The sequence below is a fragment of the Onychomys torridus genome, chromosome 2, assembly GCF_903995425.1.
Source record: "Onychomys torridus chromosome 2, mOncTor1.1, whole genome shotgun sequence".
NCBI lineage: Eukaryota > Metazoa > Chordata > Mammalia > Rodentia > Cricetidae > Onychomys > Onychomys torridus.
In genome coordinates this window covers 129,166,685-129,171,098 of record NC_050444.1, presented here as the reverse complement: position 1 = coordinate 129,171,098, position 4,414 = coordinate 129,166,685, and the positions used below count along the sequence as shown (strand labels likewise).

Genomic DNA, 4,414 nt, shown 5'->3' with positions numbered 1-4,414 from the left:
ACCTTTTCATCAATCTTCTTATGTAGTTGTCTCGACACTGCTGAGGACATTTAGTGATGGGAAGCCTATTACCTCTCCAGGTAGCCTGCTACTCTTGTAGATGCTCTTAACACTGCTGAGCCATTATTTCACTAGCACCCACCTGCAGCTTATGCTAAGTCCCTGATTACCACCCTTGTAGCTACATGGAGCAGACTCCATTTACTTCATGCCATCCATGCATAGATTTGGGTGCAGGAACCATGTATCCCTAGGCCTTTTTTGCTCACTCTGCCATTCTTTACGAAAGAGATTTTGTTTCTTTTCATAACTGTGTTTGAAATTACTTATGTCTAGCAATGGTACAGTTTGCAGATTATTTCTACCCACTGATTTACCAATTCACTTGGCATCTCTTTCTGGAGATTTGAGATGATGATTGTTGAATGATTTGTCTGGAGTCTTCAGCTACTAAGTTTTTCTCTGACTAGATCCCTTCTGTTTCCCCATCCCACAGTCACCTCTGCATAGAACATTGACTTAGAATCTAGGTAGCATCTATGGTGACAGAAGCTTGCTGATATCTTAACTTTTATCAGAAAGGTTTTGTGTGAAAGAGAGTGAATGTGGAGTATGCGTGAGTATAGAAGTGTGTGTGTGTGTGTGTGTGTGTGTGTGTGTGTGTGTGTATGTGCATACGTGAATGTGTGTGAGAGAGTGTGTCTGTGCATTTGTGTGTATGTGGATATGTGAGTGTGTGTGAGTGTATATATGAGGGTGTGTTGTGAGTATGTGAGAGTGTGTGAGTGTATATGTGAGTGTATGTGAATATGAGTACTTGTGTATGTGTGAGTGTGTCTGTGTATGTGTGTGTGTGTGTGTATGAGTGTGTGTGAGTGTATGTGTGAGGAGGGGTGTGTTTGTGTATGTGTCTTTGATTTTTTTTCTGCCTTTAGGCCTTTTCTTTATCTGTGTACCATTTTCAGCATGTCTATCTCTTCTCTGCTCTTTCCAGTGTAATCTGTTTAATGTCCACCATATCCTCAGAGTAGACCCTTTCCCCCAAGACTTCCCCAACAGAACACAGCTGGATGACCATCATTTCTAGCTACAACACACAGCATTAGTCCAGGGCCAAAGACATGAGTCTTTAAGAGGATGATTCAAAGAATGGAGGGGGAAGAGCCTGGCTAGACAAGCTTCATGATGGTAGAGGCCCTTCCAGGCTTCTCCATTTTGTATGATTCATACTTCACAGTTATAATCATGGTGAGTGCTCGCTGCTATGACTAATTGATAATATATTGGGGTACTTGTTATATTTCAGACATTTAACAGTATATGAGAGTCCTAATTGTTTACCACCTCATAAAACCTTGGCTTTGCCAGCATTTGTAATTAGAGCCATCAGGTGAAGTATAAAATGGTGTATCATTGTGCTTTTAATTTACATTTCTTTAATGACTAATAGTGCTAAGTATCTTTTCATGTGCTTGCTTGTTAGTCTAGTGTCTTTTTAATGTAGCCTTTGTTAAAGTCTTTTGCTCATTTAAATTGTGCTGTTTGACTTTTTACTGTTGAGCTGTGATTATTCATTTCTATTCTAAGTCCTTTGTCAAATGCAGTTTTATAAACATCCCAGTATTTGGCTTGTATTTTCACTTTCTTAATCGTGACTTTTGAAGAGCAAATGTTTTAGTGCTGAGCAAATCAAATTTATCAATTTTCAAAATATAATTTGTGCTTTTTATGTCTTACTTAAGAAATCTTGTTCTAGCTCATGGTCACTAACATTCTACTTATGCTATTACTTCTTTTTCCTCTTCCTCCTCTTCTTCTCCTCCTCTTTCTTCCTCTCCCTTCCTCTTCCTCTTCTCCTCTTCCCCACTTCTCCTTCTTCTTCCCTAGAAGATTTGAAGCTTTACATTTTATGCTTAAGGCAAATGTTAACTACTACAAAGTGTCTGAGATAAGAACTTTAAAAGAAGATTTACTTTTAGTTCATGGATTCTGATGTCTCAGTCCATGGTCACTTGTTCCCATCACTAAGGATGTGGGACAATGTCACTGCCAGATGAAATGATTACCTAACTTGTTCTAGTATAATAACAACTCGGGAGTCAGAAATTGAGATAAAGACCTGAAGAATCCAAGGAAAGCAGAGCAGTTGGCCTACCCTCTCTCTACATTCTCTGGAGCCTCCAGCACCGGAAATCACGCCCCACACCTCCTCCCGAGTCTCTTCCTGTCCTCTGTAGCCACTCTACAAAGTCCTCCAAGAACTTTATGGCTAATCCTGGTCAACCAGTTGCTGACTGTCCTAGATTCAAGGTTGCTTTATTGGCACAATGGGATGGCTATACAGACAATTCTCCTGCAACATTTCCCCCTTTTTGTCTACATAAAAGAAAAGGTTTTAACTCTAACAATGCAAAACTATATACAGTAAGAACAATTAACAAGTAAGAAATACATTTACAATGTCTAGTCCATAAAACTTGACAAATTTAGAGAAAATATTCCATTTTCTATCCGCTCTTAATGAGCCCAAAGTTTTGTACCTAATTTACTTTCTGTCATTACTAAGGGAAAGTGTAACTGTAACTATCTAGTCTTCAACTCCATTAAAGACACAAGAAGGATATAATATTGCCCAATTAAACAGGAAATGCAGAGCAAGCAACTTCCAAAACTATGAAGTGACAGAGACATCTAGCTTCCTGGACAGTCACCCCAAGGTTCCTTTGTAACATTGGGGCATCTATATTTATGCTACGGGTCTAGAATATCTGACAGACGTTTCTGTGAAGAAGGATTTTTGAAGGACTGTCCTACCCTGTCTTAGCAAAGTTTGGCAGTCATTTACTCTTGTTTCCTGCTTGTCCAGTTTGGACAGCATACTGTCAGCAGTCGAGGCAAGGGCAGTTTCTTGCCCAAATGGCTAGCTTTAGCCACAAAGAAAGCAAACTCCATATGGTGGTACTTTGATGCCCATAATCCTTTTTTTTTTTTAAATTAACTAGCTGGACTCAGAAAAATATGAAATGCTTCATGAATTTGCATGTCATCCTTGCACAGGGGCCATGCTAATCTTGTCTGTATCATTCCAGTTTTAGTATATGTGCTGCCAAAGTGAGCATACCCTATAGTCCTTTTAAGAAGTGGGTTGGTGCTGCCAGGAGAAGACGTGTCTCACAGTCATGAAGAGCCATATATTATTAAAACTTCTATCAGAAGTGTTTGAAGACCATCTCTCTACTTAAAATGTTTCTGATTGACCTAGAAAATATACCTAACATGACTATAAGTTTGATTGTTAAAAATGACTAGTTACTAACCTGAATTTCTTTATATCCTAAATAGCTTTCAAGGACTAGAACTTTACATTATGTTTTTGTTTTGTTTTCGTTTTGTTTTGCTTTGTTTTTTTTTTTTTTTTTTTTTTTGTTGTTGTTGTTTTCTGGAGCTGAGGACCAAACCCAGGGCCTTGTGCTTGCTAGGCAAGTGCTCTACCACTGAGCTAAATCCCCAACCCCTTTATGCTCTGGTTTCTCTTCAGATCGTATAAATCTTTCGCCTTTTACATTATGTTTTTAAATGAGCTGTATAAGTACAATAACTTAAAAAAGAAATAGAAACATATATCATAGTATAACAAAAATAACCCTAAATTTGTTTCAGTATACAAAAATATCTTTCACAGGAATAGAAACACATACAATATAACAAAAATAACTTTAAATTTGTTTCAATATATACAATATCTTACATAAGAATAGAAACATATACAGTATAACAGAAAATAACTTTAAATTTTTATCAGTGTACAGAAAACCATACCAATATAAAATATTTGAGACTAGTAGTTGTTTTTTCTTGTTTGAAAGTAGATACAATAATCTACTGTTTTGTCCTATCATTTCTGTGTTCCCCTTTTGCTTTTCAGAATGAGATCCCCAAATCTAATTTCTTTTGCTTAGTATTCTCCCTGAACAGACGAATAACAACTTGTGACCAACCTCCCCCACCCCAAGCAATGATAAAAAAAATCCATCGAATGACCAAATATCACCAATGCTGTCTTTTGGGAATGTGGGAATTATGTTCTTAAATTACTTTCTGTTGTCTAGGGGTGATGGCATCTTTAGGGGACCCTGAGAAAATTAAGATACTGGTCAAATCCTGGGGGAGCTAGCTGTTGTCCAATCTCAGTGTGATGGGATAGTAGAAGGCTTATCTGAAGTCCTGGCTGGAGTAGTCAATGAGGCTAGAGCATCTTAATTAACTGCCTTGAAATTTTCCTGAGCAGTTTGTAGTCCAGAGCTGATCTTTGGATGGCATTTGTCAATTTAGTGGTGGTATTATCATAATCCAAGGTATTCATCATTGTGGGACCCCAACATCCTTTTCGAAACTTGGAGAGTCACTGTTAGGA

General features: G+C 37.8%; 1 non-coding gene across 1 annotated transcript; it reads right to left on the bottom strand.

The window, feature by feature from the left end:
• Positions 1-3,012: 3,012 nt before the first annotated feature.
• LOC118578930 lies at positions 3,013-3,119 on the bottom strand. Its single transcript, XR_004944319.1, has one exon. It is a non-coding gene; the product is annotated as a U6 spliceosomal RNA (small nuclear RNA).
• Between the last annotated feature and the right edge of the window lie 1,295 nt (positions 3,120-4,414).